The sequence below is a fragment of the Triturus cristatus genome, chromosome 12 (assembly GCF_964204655.1).
Source record: "Triturus cristatus chromosome 12, aTriCri1.1, whole genome shotgun sequence".
NCBI classification, from domain to species: Eukaryota; Metazoa; Chordata; class Amphibia; order Caudata; family Salamandridae; genus Triturus; species Triturus cristatus.
The window spans coordinates 471,720,072-471,738,421 of NC_140595.1; the positions used below are offsets into that span (position 1 = coordinate 471,720,072).

At 44.7% G+C, this 18,350-nt stretch overlaps 1 protein-coding gene across 1 annotated transcript in view; it reads right to left on the bottom strand.

Moving 5' to 3' along the window:
* The window catches only part of SLC7A9 (solute carrier family 7 member 9), a 715,482-nt gene that overhangs the window by 381,176 nt on the left and 315,956 nt on the right, over positions 1-18,350 (bottom strand). The gene's annotated exons all lie outside the window — the stretch shown is intronic.

Here is an 18,350-nt window from a genome sequence, read left to right on the forward strand (position 1 = left end):
AAACCAAGTGTGCGTTCAGTGAGCCAATCACTCCTTTCAGTCTTTCTAGGTATAGTCGGGCTAAGTATGGACCTCAAGGTGGTACCCTTCCTAAAAGTAACTTGGGGTCTATTCGAAGTCACTGATTCAATAGTTTTATCAGCTCTGAGTGTGCTCCAATGTTTATTCATACTCTTTGTCAAGATTTGTGTTTTCTGATTATAGTTGGTTATGAGCCTGATGGGTTGCTCACGTATGTTATCAGTTTTTCTGGTCGTAAGTGTATCTGTTCTGGGCAAACCTAATATGCGCTTTTCTGCCCTCCGTAAGGTAGTTTGTTGGTATCCACGAAATTTAAATCGGTTCTTCATGGAATCTAAACAGGAGTGAAATTCCCTATCTTCGCTACAATTCCGTCTGGCTCTCGTAAATTCACCAAATGGGATGGCCCTAATCTGGTGTTGTGGATGTGCACTGGAGGCATGTAATACTGAGTTGCATGCCGTGGGCTTTCGGTGTAGTTTACTGTGAAGAACACCATCAGTAATGTATAGTTCAATGTCTAAAAAGACTAGATTAGTCCTACTGTGTTGATGCGTGAATTGAACACCTAAGGTGTTAGAGTCAAGATATTGATAGAAGTCATGTAACATGGTCTCAGTGCCTGACCAAAGTAACAGACAATCATCAATATATCGCCCCCAATAGACGATATACTGACTAAAATGACACCCCTTGTCACCCCACAGCCATCTGGATTCAAAGTACCCCATGAAGAGGTTAGCAAATGTACCATCGTTATGAACCGGAATTGTGCTTTCGTTGAAATTTTTAGCGATTTTGGATTTGTGGGAAATTGTAACGGCATTAGTACTCGTTTCTGTTGGATGCTGTGATATCGGCAGATTCAATATGGCTCCCGTTCCGTCACTTCTGGTGCTTTCATTGAACCGTTCTACACGGTCTAGTTCTTCTGTTGTTCCTCTCACGTTATAACGTGCAGGGCATGTCACTTCCGATTTGTTTACGAACCGGACTCCACCGACACTTCCTGACGCACTCGTCTCGCAGGTAAATTTTAGCGGCAATTCGAGGATATTTTTCATTAGTACCTTACAAGTCTGGGACTTCTGGTTTGTTCCCATTTTTGTTTCTCTTATTTGGTTTGATTGAGTTTGGCATTTGACTTAATATTTGAACATTAGTGACGGCAACGGGATCCTGGTTCATTGACGCCATTACCCTAGTAATTATGTATGCTTTCTTGACGCCTTTGATAAATAAGGAGTTTTATATTTGCTGCATGCAACGTTTGTGTTGTGGATATTTTAACTAGCTTTGTGATTTTAAGTATATCACCATGCCGTATTTTTCCACGTCTTGTATTACCATGCAGAAGCGTGATTTTTCTTAATTTGCTATAAACTAAAATGTGTGGTCACAGAACTGATTCGGATTTACTGTCACCATACAACAACCACTATGCCTGTTTGTTTCAACGCAATTTGCGTCTTACCAAATATACGACACGATGCTGATAGATCTATGGAATTGATCCCTATGACTCACTTTCTGTTCATGCATATCTTGTGTCTTATATTATCACTGATTAGTTTGGCTCTCCTTCTGTAATCTCGAACTTACAATTACAGTCACAGGAGCCCCTCTAAATTTTTCATGGCGGTTTATATTCATTTTATATTAGTTTGACACTAGGGTAATAAGGCAAGGTGCATTTTTGTTTTGTTGTGTTTGTTTATTTTGTAGCGACTCGGAGACTCAGTTACCGTTACTTTTTACCTTAGGTCCTGACTCACTTGGGCTACTCACCCTTGTGTAACTCGTCCAATTAGTGACCATTATTGGTTTCTTTTCCCGTACAGCCGGGACGGAATTATAACCGGCGGAGAGGTGAGCCGGTGTTTTCATACTCTACATTAGCTGTAGTTTCTAGGCTACAGTGTGTAATTATGCTTACTGAGATCTACACTCTTCTCTTATATGTCTAGATTCACTTACTGTTCACGTTGCGCCTGATGGTAAGATCCAATAATTCTGTGTGATTTCCCCTCTTTATGATCGGATTGTATTTACTCTCTTTTTTATACCTGTCCACCACTATGTGTTTGTCTTTCCTCATCCTCCATTCTTTCTTTCTTTTTTCTTTAAGAACCATTTGCACCTTCTAGGATTGGCCCGCTTAATCATGAGACGGTTTTAACTTGCTGTATTCTAATGAGTATTTAAGCTCATGTTTCACTAATTAATTTTGATTCCCTTTTTTCGGGGAGTTTATGATCCTTAAAGTATTTTAAGATATATTCCTCTATGTACTGACTGGTAACTATTTATATATTCTTATGCAGATTTGTCAACTGTTATTCACTAGTTTGGAAATTTTTATGTCATACTCCTTGCTCTTGGGGTCTTTCCTTGGATCTGTCACACTAATTCTATTTGTTTTGGGTGACTGCGGTCGGTCACGGTGTCTGACGCTTATTATGCAATTTGTTTACATGAGACACCCTGTAAAATTGTTTGTGTGTCTACAATATATCTTTGTGTGTTTTTTTAGCCCTGAAGAAGTCGTGGGTCTTACACCCGGACGAAACACGTGTTGGCTGGGCAACGGAATCATATTAAACAAAGAAAAAGAATCGTGTTGGATTTCTGTAATTTGTGTCTACACTACTGTTCTTGCCATTACTTTCTGTATTGACACAGTACTTACTCATAACGTGTGCATGGACATTCTTTGTTGTTTCCTGTTTTAGACTTCGGTCTACTGGAGGGGTTTAGGGTTTGTTTTCCCCTCGTCCTATTTGCACCGTTTTTACTCTTCAGCTTCAAACATTCACGTATATACTGTGGGCGCCATCGCATTCCGTAAAACCTAAAACCCTACATTAGTATTTGTGTCTGAAATTGGGTCTGTTCTAGGGCATTAAGTGTGATGGTCCCTGTCCATATATCCCCAGTCATTAATGGCTATTAAATGGGATGCCCAGTAATGGGCCCGAAGGCCGGGAGACCTATACCTCCATTGTAGGGGTTACGTTGTAGTTTACGTAGGACTATTCTTGGATGTACATCATTCCACAGCAGTTTCCTAAGTTCGCCCTCAAGTTAATTAAGAATATCATAGGGGATTCTATATGTGTTCTGCAGATCATATATGTTCGCCCTCAAGTCGATTAAAAATATCATTGGGGATTCTATATGTGTTCTGCAGAGCGTAGATAAATTTTGGGAGGGTGATCATTTTGAATAGTGCTGCTCTTCCCAAGAGTGTTAAAAGAAGTCTCTTCCAGCAGGCCGCATCTGATTGAAAATCAAGTAACATTGTTTTAACATTTTGGGCAACACTTTGCTCAGAGTCTGTTGTGTCATAGATCCCCAGATACTGGAACCCCTCCTTTGTTATTCTAAGTTGTTGTGAGAGGTCGTTGGATCAAAGTGTCCTCCACTGGGGAAGTGTACAGATTTTTCCCAATTTATTGTGTATCCGGAGTAGGATCAGTAATGTTCGAATGTATGTAGGACGGTTGGGATCGAGTCTGTGGGTTGGTAGAGATAAAGCAAGATGTCATCTGCGTCCAGGGAAATATTTACTTCTGAGATAGGAGAGCCCTCAATTTGAAAACCCTTGATATCAGGGTGGGTCCGGATCAGGCATGCGAAGGGCTCCAAGGTCAGGTAAAAAAGAAGCAGCCCTGTAAGGTTCCTCTCTTGATAGGATAGTCAGGGGACATCATATTGTTTACCTTTACTGCAGCCATCGGTTCCGTGTAGAGTAGGTTTATCCATCCCCTGAAAACTGGTCCAAATCCCAGTTTCATTAGGGTTTGGGTCACAAAAGGCCAATGAATCACATCAAAGGTCTTCTCTGCGTCAAGTTAAATGAAAAGGTGGGGGTCTTGCCTATCTTGAACCATTGCCATCCAATTATGGAGTCTACGTAAGTTTTCCTTAGTGGAGAGTCTTGGCATGAAACCAGATTGATCACTGTGGATTAGTGGGGTGATCACATTTTAGAGTCTGGTGGCTAAAATGGTAGCTAGGACTTTGGTTTCTGTATTAATGAAGGAAATAGGGCTGTACAAACTGCAGGAAGTGGGAGGGTTCCCGGGTTTATATATGATTACTATTGAAGCTCTGCGGAGATCAGGCGGGAGGATACAATCCTCTTGTGCCCTGAGGGATAAATGGAGTAAATGAGGGGCTAGCATATCCGCTTGTTTCTTTAACAATTCTGCCGGGAAACCACTGGGTCCAGAGGTTTTACCAGGGATTATTCTTATGATAGCATTTTGGACCTTGCGTCAAGGGACTCGCGGCCATCAAAGGGAAGGGCAGGTAGAGTAATCTCCACAGGATAGTCGTCCATTTGGGCAGTATTTGCTTGGGGTCTTTCTTCACAAAGGGCTGCATAATATTTTGAAAATTCTCCTAATATTTTTCCATCCGTGGAGTAGAGGTGACGTGCCATGTCAGTGGCCAATTGGATATATTCAGTGCGCAAGGTGTCAATCTTAAGTTGTAATAGGGGGCTCGCATTAAGGATATGTTTGGCCTCTGTTTTTAGAAGCCGTTTTTCTAGCCTCTCTATTTCTTGGGCTGCCTTCTTTTTCTTAAAGGCAATAATATTTTGGATCCTCTCCTGCATGACTGCCTTATATGTCTCCCATATTGTGATAGGTGATTCTACTGAGTCTTTATTGTCGAGCAAATATAGTTATGATTCTCTCACAGCATGGCGGCATCGCTTAGTTCCCAAGCATTCAGTCTCCAGGCGTTAGTGGTTGAGCGGGGTTTCTGTCCCAGTGTTAACCACAACGGGGGATGATCAGAAAGGCCTCTCGCTAGATAGTCAGCTCTGTGAATTGTCCCCACCTCACCTGCAGGTGCAAAAATATAGTCAAGTCTAGAGGAGACCTTGTGGGACCCTGAATAGTAGGAATACCCTCAGCACTATGGATGATGTTTTCTCCAAAAGTCAGCAAGTCCTAGTGTGTTGATAAATCGAGCTAGGGATGTATTCCTACCCAGATGAGAAGTCCCACTCAATCTGTCTAGGTCTGGAACTATCACATCATTGAAATCTCCCCCTAGAATTTTTAGAGGAGAGTTGGCTTCAAATAAGATGTCGACAAGTTTAGTTATCGTGTAAGATTGGTGGCAGGGGGCATAGGCGCAAATTAAGGTAACATTTAATTTCCAATAAAAACAATAATAACAGTAAGTAGGCAGTGATTTATGAAACTGCCTCCATGCACTGTTTTTAATCTAGGATTATAACAGATACCACAATAAAGACATTTTTCTGCTATAAATCCTTTTTATACTCACTCAGTCTTATTGCACTGCACCTTTTTCTTGTTCCCACCTAACACTATTAGATAGGACTTCCTAGAGTCCATCTACATCTGTTAGTTTTTCCAGGTCTCGTCTTCAGACCCCCTTCATGATGAATTCCACTGATTGATCCCTCTATGATCAAGAGGGCATGTGGATGGAAGGATGGAAACCCAGATAAGTTTGATCAAGTTCCTGTGTTTGATGGGATTCCAACCACTCAGAAGGGTTCTTCTGACTAAGTAATCCTCTGATATTAGTTAGTTAGTTAGTAATTCTTAGACTCTATATTTGGACTTCATTCAGACTAGTAGTAGTTGAATAGACCTCTGGGTTTTTTGCTTAGTACAACATTTAATTTCCCTCAAAGACCCTGGACTGTGGGGTATGTTCTCAGTGGATCCAACCAGGATATCTGCACATTAAAGTGGGGGTGCTTGCGGATCCTTGACACCCAGAAGGAAAACCTGTGTGTGCTAGGGTGGTGTATACTCCTCGAGCCAGGAAGTGACAGAGATTATCCTTAAAATGAATCTTCTGTAGTAGGGCTACATTGGGCTTAAGAGGTTTGAGATAGGCAGCTACCAGCCCCCTCTTAAACTTACTACCCATCCCATTCCAAGTGAGGATGGAGTGTTGGTGAAGGCTGCTGTCAGCAGTGCTCAAAATAGCTAAATGATGTCAGTTGCCCCCTGTTTCCGTCCGGGGCCGTCCCCGCAGTAGAGTCAATGTGTCCCATTTGGCAAATAATAAATGAAAACAACAATAAAAGTAAACATTTTTTAACTATTCGCTCAGAACCCTTCCCCCTAACCCCCTCTTCTTCATATCTGCGTACCTCAGCAACAGACAAACAAAAAACACTGCAGGCCCAACTTGGGGGATCTGTCGACCTCCTCATTTCAACTGTTCAAAGAAGTTACAAATCACTCAAAAAAGAATAAACATGATGGTTGAAGAGAATAAAAAATGGGTAAAGGAGAATGTAGTGGGGGGTGGGGAAGAGGGAGGAAAAGAAAGACTGAAAAGAAAAAACAGGTGTAGGTTAGTAGCCATACTCCTGGGTTGACTACACCCCTATATGACCACTGCCTTGAAGAGAGTGGACATATACCTGACCCAGAGTTCCTAGTTTCAACAAATTCAAAAATGGTGAAACCCTTCCTTGACTGTCCACTTCAGGTGTCCCACATTAGGGGTGGGCCCAGCCTGAAAGTGTGACACGCCTTCCGACTAACTAATTTCCCACATGCTCTGGTGCCAAATGGGCCACGGGGCAGGTGGTGACGTTCCCCAGGCCTGGGGGGAAGACGTTGCATATCTAAGGTGGCAGAGGCTTTAAAGCCTCTGGCCTTGACAAGCTAATCACTAGCCATCCTGTTGGAGAAGGTGTGAACAACTTCCTCCGGAGCAGGAATTGTTTCTGGCCTCTGACCTACAGGGGGTCAGAAACTCATCTGTAATGGCAGGCTGGATGATACCAGTGAGCCAACATACTATAGGACTAGTAGGTTTTCAGGGGGCACCTCGAAGGTGCCCTCTAGGTGCATGTCATAATAAATCTAATTCTGGCATCAGTACAGATTTATTAAGAAGTGTTTGATAACAAACACCATGTGTTTCAGTGCAGCCATCATGTAATTGGCTAACTTGTAATGTCCAGTACATGTTCTTAAGAGGACTGCCTGATCAATTTCAATGTCTGGCAATGGAACTAGACATCACAGAGGCATGTATTATAATGCACCCTGCCTTAGGGCTCTAAGAACTGCTGTCGGGATAACTTACACTTGGTATATGCAATGCTCCTTGGCATGGCACACAGGGAGTGTGCCATGTCGTGTTTTCAACACGGTTTGCACCATTTCACGCATCCTGCAATGGCAGGCTGCATGCAGTTTTTGTGTGGACCCCTTTGGATGGCATAATACATGCTGCAGCCCATAGAGGCCCTCTTTAGTACCCATGCCCTGGGTACCAGGGGTACCATTTACTAGGGACTTAGAGGGATGCTTAAAGTCGTTTCTAATCGGGGTACAATTAGACATTTACCTTGTTTTAAGGGAAAGAGCACTGGCACTAGGAGCATGGTTAGCCGGGACCCAATGCACTTTCAGTCAAAAAGCATCAGTACTAGGGCAAAAGGTGGGGGTGACCATGTCAAAAATTGACACTTTCCTATGTAAACTAAGAGGCATGTCAGAGATAATGTGTACCCTATATGTGGGTAGATTCTTATTACACACAGAGCAAACATTTAGTGTATTAAATCAAACAAAAAAATCTTGTTGTTTATGAGAAATGCTGAACTCACATATTTGAAGGTGCTCTCAAATGTGATAGTGAAGAAAAAAGGCGGCTCTCTAAAATAAAATATTTGCCTAGGATCACACAATTTGCAACCAGTTTACGAGTCAAGTACATTACAGTTAGGTTGAGAATATTATTCAAGTTGCTAGACCTGTAGGTCTAGTAATAGCTTTAAGAATTTTTAAGGCCTGCTTTAGGTCCTAGGTTGCTTGTGTTCCGGTTCAGGGAGGACCTGGTCTTGCAGTTCGGGCTGGCCTGTTCCCATGAGGAGCAGGGTCATGACTGATTTGTGTATGGCTGGGTCCAAACTGTGGTGGCATTGTGGGTGAGAAACGATGGCTTGGGATGCGGCCTGAGCATCTTACTTGTGTTCCGGTTCACAGAGGTCGTGGCAGTTTAGACTGCACTGTTCCCATTGGGAGCAGGGTCAAGACTGATTCGAATATGGCTGGGTACAAACTGAGGTGGATGGTGGGCGAAAAACAATGGATTGGGATGTGGCCCGAGCAATTTTCAGTGGCTGAGATTAATTCAAGCATTCCATCTATCACCTTGATGTTTTTTCATTTGATGCCTGAAGTGCACCGGGTATGCCCAGACGTGGGTTCCAGGCTCATTGTGCCAAAGGAACTAAGCTATACCTGACTGAAGAGCCCTCACATGGACAAAACCGGTCCTAGGTTGCTTGTGTTCCAGTTCATAAAGGATCTGGACTGGCAGTTCAGGATGGACTGTTCCCATGAAGAGCTGGGTCAGTACTGATTTGCATATGGCTTGGTCCAAACTGAGGTGGCATGGCGAGAAACGATGGATTGAGATGTGACACCGAGCGATTGGCAGTGGCTGAGATTAATTCAAGCATTCCATCCATTACCTTGTTGTTTCTGCTTTAGTGGCTGGCACAATGAGCGCTGCAGCTCACTAATAGTGCTTCATTCACAGGCCCTGGCCACATGTAGTTCTATTTACTAGGGACGACTTATAAATAAACTAAATGTACCAACCAGGTATAAGTCAATTGTACCATGTTTTTAGGGGGCCAGCACAAGCAGTTTACCAATGGTTAGCAGGGAAAAAATTCCATTGTCCAAATGTCAACAAAAACAGGTTTTGTAATAGAAGGCAAACGAATCTGGGGGTGATCCTGCAAAAATGGTCATGTCTGACACAAAATTATTAATTTTGATCAAATACTACATATTCCCATAGTAGACCCTGGCACTGAAGGGACTACTTAGTGTACGGATGTGTTCTTTGTGAAAGGGAAGAATTCAGTCACTCAGATTGAAGTTGCCCAATGGCTGAAATTGGCTAAATCGTTGCCCAGTGCTGAATGTGGTAGTGGGCCAAAGACCAATGTGAATGACACAATAACAGACCAATAGATGGATAAGGCTTGCTGAATGGCCCTAGGAAAATATATTCTTCATAAAATCAAAATGTTTTGGCTAAAGCCAGACCTAAAAAAAGGACCATTGCTTTTACAAAGCAAGTTTTCATAGGAAATTTGCTAACGAGAGACAGGCTTTACAGGCTGCACAAATAATTGGGTTTTGCAATTTGACAAGGTCTCCTATTATTTTTCCATACGTGTACAGCATTTTTGTTCATATCTAGCTTTCACTTTCCCATGCTGCCCCTCAACATATGACAGTCATATATTATGATGTGGCTCTGCATGGTAAAGGAAGGATAGGAAAATAAAAAGAAATATCTAGCAATCATAATGTCCTATCCTTGAAGCGAATGCTGTCTTAAAAACACTTAATTTGGAGGAATGTCATAGGCATGAGTCATAAACTAAAAACTACCTAAAATGAATATTCTTCCTAACTTGTACAATGTTCATAACCTTACACAATATCATCCGTGACATCATTAGTGTTTCATAGACTCCAATGGACACTCTTAGAACTTCGTCTGCCATGCCCCCTATGCAATATGCACCAGGCTTGTCCTTCAGCCTTACCTTGTGTGAAGACGTATAGGGCATACAGGGTTTGGTCTGCGACCAGCCCTTGCATGTGCCTGTTATACACATGGACATAGAGTATGCAGGACAATGCCTGAAGCTAAACTTGTATGAAGAATGCATAACCTTCAGGCATATCTTTATGCTGCTGCATGCTAGGATATTGGGCATAAAGAGTCTGGCTGCTAGCCATGCCCAGGATGGTACACATTATCGGCATGATATTCAACGTTCTGCCACGCGTATTCGGTACTTGTGGTCTGTGGCCATGCCTTATACCAGTGACCCCACATTTCTTATGTGTTAATCACTCACAGCATTAATTAACGGAATCAGGCAGCGTTGTTATAAAACGGAGTCATACTGGTGGCAGAGAGAGTTTAGTGCTTATACAGACACCACTTTACAAGTACAAAACAGGTAAAATAGAAAAAAATATTAGTAAAATGCTGTGAGGCAATGCCTTCTGACTTAAAACTGTTCACAGCCTGAACAAATGGATGGGTTCAACCACAGAACAGAAATAAATATCCTTCCTGCTGATAGATGCAGATTCCGCACAGACTATAACATTTCAGAGAGCAGTGCTTTTCAAAAAGTACAATAAAAACAGAAATGATTGGCGGAAACGAAGGTCAGTTTGGAAATGGATGGTGGTTGCAACAGCGCATCAGTGCCGGACATGCATTAGCAGCTGCAGTGTTTCCCTAACCAGTGCGCCGCCCAGTTTATCCCATGCTCTTGTGCTTTTGGGATTTAATCCCAGCACTAATGATAGGATTTGTATGCAGTCTAGACAGTGGCATGTTGATTCGCGTGTGTGCGGCTGTGTTAGCGTGTGTGGCCTCAATGGACAAAATGGTCCTTTGGTGGCTGCAGAGTATCAGTTACGATATCCTGAGTAACCTTGGGTATTGTAAAGAGAGGCACAAGTCTCATGAAATACCAAACTGTACAAGCATTGCATGTGATCTGCGCACAATGATTCTAGAAACGGCGCAGCATCTACAATACACATTTAGATGGCAGCAAGAATAGCACTAGGTGAAGACATTTTATTTTATAGAAATGAACCTGTGCCAAGAATGCCAACAAGGAAATGATACGTCATTCCACGATGAGACAGACACGAGAGTTTAATGAGGGCATTTTGAGTCATGGGATATCTTTTATGCCTGTGGGTTTCTGTCCGGGCATGGTAGGCCTTGTGTTAGACCCGGCTTCCTAGGCACCAGGCACTCAGGGGTTAGTTACTGTGCTCCAATCGCATCAAGTGGAGTATTGCACACTGGTGTCTTGTGGCCTCAGTACTAGTGCACACAAAACTGGATAACCAAGTACTCCTCTCCAGCACTTGACTCTCTCAGGGTAGCGAGACAGAGCAGTCCAAGACTTACTCAAGGAAGTGAAGTGGGATTAGACACTCAGAATACAGTGCAACCGTACTACCAGCTAATATAATCGATGACCAGTCAGTGCTTTACTTTTTATAAAAGAAAAGTTCTTTAATATACACAAGAGACGTATATTACACATAAAACTAGGATAAACAGTTGAAACCAGCTGTCTCTACAACCCTCTGGGCCAGAGTTCTGACCCCAAACAGTATTATAGTGCCTGGATGCTAAGCACTATAAAAACACAGTTAAAAAGTAGACACACAATTAGAATTGCATATTACAGACCCTGTTGCACAGGGTTGCTCTCATTTGCTAGAGCCATTATATCAATCCGTGTATTGAAATGAGGTAGTGTAAGCATTTGATGTAAAGTCAAATGTTCTTGATCAGCTCCATAACCTGCCACCCAAAGAAACATAAGTGCCCTCTTGTCCTTAGTGAGGATACTGCTCTAGTGGCGTCAAGGATCTTATCACAGGTGCCTGATGTCTTGGCACAGTTTACTGGAGTCTCACTCGTCCAATAGCCACTGGCTAACTGTAGGAGGGTAGTGGCTGGCCAGAGTGCCATTACACCCTGATACTCCCAGGTGGCACAAAAAGGAAGGTGGGGGCCTATACCGAAAGACACTCTTTCAACAGCTAGAGTGTGTAACTGGAAGTACCAAACAGGCTCCTACCACACAAGAGAGGGTTCTGGCAAATTGATCTCACCTTCAAGAACTGGACCCTGTCTCCCTCTGTTGATGTGCTGCAAGCTTCCTAATCTTGAGCAGCTGTCTGAGCACCAGCTCTACAGTCCGCAGAGAAACAGCTGGTACTCTGGCCGATGCTGCTACTTCTTGTTACACTGGCAAACTCCTTTGCAGCAGAATCCATCCGTCAGAGAAAACTTCCTCAAGTTAACCCCCATCCATGGGTGCGCAGAGACACGTTGAGCAAGTCTCTTATCTAGCCTTTACACTGTTGCCGGAAAATAACTTCCTCAGATGAACCCAGTGTAGGATTGCCTCTTCAGAATCGTAGACCAGTCTTGAACCACAACTGACAGCTAAGGCCATACTTTTATCCCCTCTGATTGACAGCCTGATCTATTCAGAGGGTCTGATACTTTTGAATCCTGGGAGCCGCTCCAATCCTGGGGTACATTCCTGACATGTTCACTGCATATCCACAGCATCCAGACTATGATTTACTGCATTCCTTCATACCAGCTTGGGCTGTTCCCCAGAAAGGAATTGTAATTAACTCCAGACCGGGGGTACCTGACCATCACCCTACAGAAAAGGTCCCTCCTAGCAGAGTTAGTGCAACTAAACATGGATAAGAGCGAGTGTCTACCCCCCGGACTCCAGGCTTCTCCAAGGAATAGGGAGGAGCACAGCTCACATTACAAAGAATGGCTCAACTCACCATCCTTCTCCAGAACACCCATGGGCTCTCAAACACATACAGGTAGACAAAGGCAACAGTACCACAGGCATGGAAGACTGCAGACTTGATCAGAAGGTTGCTAGTCGTCCACCCTGGTTAGAAGACAGGTATCCCTGACTAAAGATGTATTGCTGCTACCTCTGATAGTCTATCACAGCCTGTGTATAAAGGGCAGTAGCCACTCTCTGAAATAGGGGTGCACTACGTGTGCCTCTCCTCGACTTCAAAGGTAAGCTCTAGGGTCTCAATCCATGTGAACGGGTAGACCCTCAGTGGACATGCATGATTGGCATGTTCACTGAGGTAGGGATCGAGGAACCATACAGTAACTTTTAAGTGACCTGCTTGGAGATCAGCATAAGTCAGGGAAATCACACTTTCCAGAGACATGCAGAAGACATCCATCCCAACACTATGGCATCATTTGTGGCTCCGCCGGCCTTTGAAACGCTGGCTGGACTGCTGCTGCAGTGACAGTGTGAGCTTGCTGTGGCAAATTGCAGTAGTACAGGTTCACTCATTCTTTATTCTTTTCATCCCCTTCTACTCCTCTTCCTGGTGGGGACTTATTCCCTTGCTGCCTGTAGGCTAGTGGGGTATTGCTGTGCAGTGGCAGGAACCTGCAGTGATGGATAGGTCAGCACTTTTGGGTGTAGCCTTCGGGACTCTGATTCATGGTCCCCTGTTACATACAAGGGCAAACTTTGTTTTATTTACGAGCAGAGGAATTTGGAATACTTTGATGCTCCATTAGTCATCTTCCGCTGTATGATTCATGCAGGGGCTTCTGCTGCTAACCCACCGTATGTTTCTTGCAACAACTTTAAAAAAATTTCATTTGCTGCCAGTTGATCAATGAATTTCATTTTCATAACCAACATCAACAAATATTTTTGCATTGAATTCTGGCTGTTTCATCCTCTTCATGCGTTCGTTTTTTTGATAATGTGGACATTTGTCATGTTACTTTGGCTTCCTGTTCTTTTGTTGCTGATTATAAGGGCGTTAACTGCACTAACAACGTTTTCACTACCTCAGTATACATGTATGCAAAACCACAGTATATGGGATAAAATAACCACTGCTGTACAGTGCTTAATTTGTAAAACAAAAGAAGCACCAGGTCTCTTTTCAGGTGGCCACTGCAGCTTCCACCACCCATTGCCCCTGCCTGCGCCGGCAATAACAACTACTAACCATGACACTTCTACAAGGGTGAGAACTTGGACTATTCCCGACTGCCCAAAGCTATAAAAATGGCTTGGATGGCTTGTATTTGTTATTTTTAATGTATAAATAATTGTCAAACAACTGTTCTTGTGCGCATTTCAAAACTAGACAAACAGCGCCACCATGCGGTGGACTGTCATAAGTACCAGAGCCATCAATTAAGTGCCGGTGCTGAGCCCTAGAAATCACTGGCTCAAATTAAGCACTGCTGCTTTATATTATAAGGATATTGCAAGTCACCGAGAAGTGCAACGACCATATAGAGGCATGTAACCGAGGCTGAGTTCCTTTATTAGGTTATGGAACTCTGAGGTGACTTGCAAATTTCTTATCATGTGTAGACTGGGGAGCCACCTAAACTGAGCTCTTGAGGTCGGAGCCATTATCCGTGATAATCATCCACCCTATCCGCGTCTTGATCTGGAAGAGACTGTAGTTATAGATTCCTTACCTTTAGAATTACCCCCAGGCATCAGACTGGATCCAGAGAATTTTTTTCTTAGCAGTACCCCTACATGTGTCTGTAGGTGGCGTCGATCGACTCCGCGTCCGTCATTGGCGTCGCAGTCGCCGGAATGACATCGCGGTGTCTACTTAGTCGCTGCCCTGCTCGCTCACGTCAGTTCTGACGTGACTTTCTACGCCAGAAGCGCAGTCATGCAAGACACTGACCACTGGTGCACATAACTAGAGTCCTGAAAGGGAGTCCCAATCCCAAGAGGTCAGTTAGCAGAAAGGGGGGGGATGGGTGGGGCGGTAAGGAATCTATAACTACATATGTCTCTTACAGACACATTGTTACCGAAGGTAAGTAACTTGTTCATCTGAAAGAGACTGTAGTTATAGATTCCTTACCTTTAGAATAGATACCCCATCAATGCCAACCCCGGAGGTGGGTCTGTGAACTAAGTTCACACCAGAAAGTCCTGAAGAACAGAACGGCCAAAGTAGCCTTCTCTCCTGACTTGGATGTCCAGACAATAATGCTTGGTGAACGTGTGCAGGGATGCCCACGTGGCCGCCTGACAGATGTCAAGGAGTGGAACTCCACGCCCCAAGGCACGCAAACCCTCTGGGGCTTCCTTCTTTGCCAAGAAGTAGCAGACTTTTATACAAAGGAAAACCCATCGAGAGCTGGTGCGTTTGTGCACAGCCCGACCTTTCTTGGCACCCACATAGCCAACGAAGTGTTGATCGTCCACCCGGAAATCTTTTGTGCGGTCTAGATAGAAAGCGCACGTTTTGGGTCCAGGCGGTGGAGTCTCTCATCCTGGACAGAGTGATGGTCTGTCCTATGTGGAGTGAGGTAACCACTTTAGGAAGAAAAAAGGCCTGAGTGCGAAGGACTACTTTTTCCGGCTGAACCGCAAGAAAGGGAGGTTTAGAGGACAGAGCCTAAAGCTTACTCACTCTGTGAGCAGAGGTGATTGCGACAAGGAAGGCAGTCTTAAGAGCAAGGAGCCTGATAGGGCAGTTATGTAGAGGCTCAAAGGGAGCACTCATAAGGAATGTCAAGACAAGGTTCAAGTCCCACTGGGGCATTACGAAAGGAGGAGGAGGAAAGAGAGGAGTAATGCCCCTCAGAAATCTATTTACAATAGGGGATTTGTAAAGGGAAGCCTGATCAGGAGGCGAAGAAAAACAGAAATGGCCGAAAGTTAGCCTTTAAGAATTCCCAGGGCAGAGCTTGCTAGGCTAGAGTGAGGATGAACAAGAGTACCTCCGAGAGGGGGGCAGAAAGGGGCTCCACAGCCTTTGCTGTGCACCATGCCACCAACTTGTCCCATCTACAGGCGTATACAGACTTGGTGGAGGGACGCCTGGCTGCCAAAATTACATTACAGACTTCGGGCAGAAGGTCAAAAGCTGTCAACTGCCACCACTCAATCTCCACGCAAGGAGGTGGAGGCTGGGCAGGTGCGGGTGGAGGACCGTCCCCTGCTTCTGCGACAGAAGATCCTCCCAAAGAGGTAGTCTGATCGGAGAAACTATGGGCATGGGTAAGAGCTCGGGGTACCAGACTCTTCGTGCTCAGTGCCACAAGAATGACCTGGGCCCGGTCGCACTTGATCTTCAGCACTCGGGGCAGAAGTAGTACAGACAGAAAGGCTTACAGGAGGCCGCAACTCCACTTGTGACAAAAAGCGTCTCCGAGCGACTGCCGCCTTGGAAACTTCAACGCGCAGAACAGCTGACAGTGCACGTTCTCTTCAGTGGCGAACAGATCTATCCAAGGTTCTCCCCGCTGTTGTAAGAGACCTTGCACCACCTCTGAGTGAAGACGCCCTTCGTGATCCGTCATGTACCGACGGCTGAGCTCTTCCGCCCTAGCGTTCAGAGAACCTGCCAGGTGTTGAACCACCAGGATATGCCCTGACGTTCCAGCCATGTCCAAAGGCGAAGGGCCTCTTGACATAGGGTTCAAGACTCCACCACGCCCTGCTTTCTGCAGTACCACATGGCGGTGGTGTTGTCTATGAACACCTGCACTAAACTTCCTTTGAAAGTGGGAAGGAATGCCTTCAGTGCTAGACGAATCGCCCGGAGCTCCAAAAGTTTGATGTTGAGGCCGTACTCCGCAGTGGAGGCAGTGGTTGAAGGCGCAGAGGGGACAGCAGAGCCAGACAAAGTGAGTGGCCCAGTGAGGCAGAGATGGTGTGGTCTGTAACAATATTCCCTGTATGGGGTGGTCCCGGGCTGAGCGTGGCTGGAGAAGACGGTTGAGGAAACGCCTTGACGGGATACAATGATTGCCGGTGAGTTAGCTGCTTCCCCTCTGCCTACTTTGATGCCTAATGCTCATACAGCTGCTTTACTGAACAGCCTGTCTGGCAGATCAGGGCCGCTACAGCCTGCGGGGACTGACTGACTTTGGGCAAGGGTTTGTGTAGCTGCTGTGCTGATGAGTAGATCCTGATACTCTGCACCCTCGGGGAAAGACTTGCGTGCTTTGCGACCTGATAGGCTTGCGCGTTCCCGCAGATATGCTGGTGACCACAGGGATACCCGTTAGCTGATGTGTGGGTTGAACCTGTCTGCTTAGATAGGGCCTTACAGACTCTTGGCCTGGTTTACTGGCCTAGGTTCGGCTTTGCGAATCATACCATCCTCTCTCATTAATAAAGGTAGGTGCAAAGATTTTAGCTAAACTAATTGTGAAACGGCTCCTTCCCATACACCCCTTCATGAAACGGCCAGATCGGGTAGGATTGATTGATTGATGTACTTATAGAGCGCAGCTATCACCCTACGGGCATCTTGGCGCTTGCATTGGGAACCCGTCCTGGTTTTTCCCTGTAAGATAACCCGTACTGGGCATCCCCAAGGTGAAAGCCAGGCATCCCGCCGCGGGGGGCCGTTGTGGAGATGAAGCAGGCTTGTTGCCCAGAGCTGCATAGTGTGAACTCGTGCTTAGAGTGGGCACCGAAGCGAGAATTATCGAGTCCGTGGACAATTGGGCTCTGGACCCTGCCGCGTCGGGAATCAAACCCAGGTCCCGGGTCTGATCTCTGCTTCAGGGTATGCCTCCTCTAACCAGTGAGCTACACTGTTGTTGATCCAGCGCTGGCTGGGGCAGCGGTATTTCTTGATGTTGCTAGGGCTTTTTTGATTCCATAAAATGGTCCTGTCTTTTGACAGTGCTGGATGGGTATGGGTAGGCAACTGGTACGTTGAATCACACTTCACAGTCTCCTCTCTTTCCTAATTGCGATCACTAGCATTACAAGACAGGGTGCCCCCTTCGCCAATCGTATTCGTATTGGAGGGTAAACATCGTTTACCATGAAGAGGTTTCCCCGCAGGGAATTACAACGCAGTCGTTACAACAACCGCATTGTAACCACGCATACTATTTCTCTGCAAGTCAAAACAATGACTTGTGGAGGGGCAGAAGGTGTTGAAATTAAAATCCAACAACTTCCCTACTGTCCGCACAGACTGGAGTTGAAATAGTAAATTATACTATTCCAACATCCAGCACCCCCTTCCGCAAGTCGTTATGACTTGCGGGGTAATGGGATGCGTGGTTACAATGAGGTCGTTGTAACAACTGCATTGTGATTCCCAGCGGGGAAAAATAATGCGTTAAAAAGATGTATATTATCATTGGAAATGGAACCATTGGCGTGCATTATTTGACAACACAGAGAAATACAATTTCATACACGCAGGTTAATCATATCCTTGTACGCAGACGACATCCTGTTGATCCTGAAAGATCCAGATAAAAATGTGTCTTGGTGGTGTGGGAGATTGCTGCCTTTGGAATGCAGTCAGTTCTGCTGATTAACTGGAACTTGCAAAACGATATTGGAATCATTTTAACACAAGTCAGTTTTTTTTTAAGGCACAGTTGCTTGGAATGTGTGGAAACATGCAGAAAGATTCTAACTTTCCTATTTTTCTATAATTACCAAAAGTTTGAAAACAAATAAACATGTTGCCCTAAATATCTGCTTTCCAATCGTCACTGTACAGATAGAAAAAAAGAGCAGGAGAAAGAAAAACTATATTTATTTTTCATTCCTTAAATAGCTGATTTAATTATGCTCTGTAACCTGACCTGCCTTTCCCCTTGGCTGCTGGCAGCAGGCATTGTGACTTGACTCAGAACTCAATTGTAATGTGCTCTGACGTCATTTTTTTATAATAGGCGATTGGGTTTGTCAT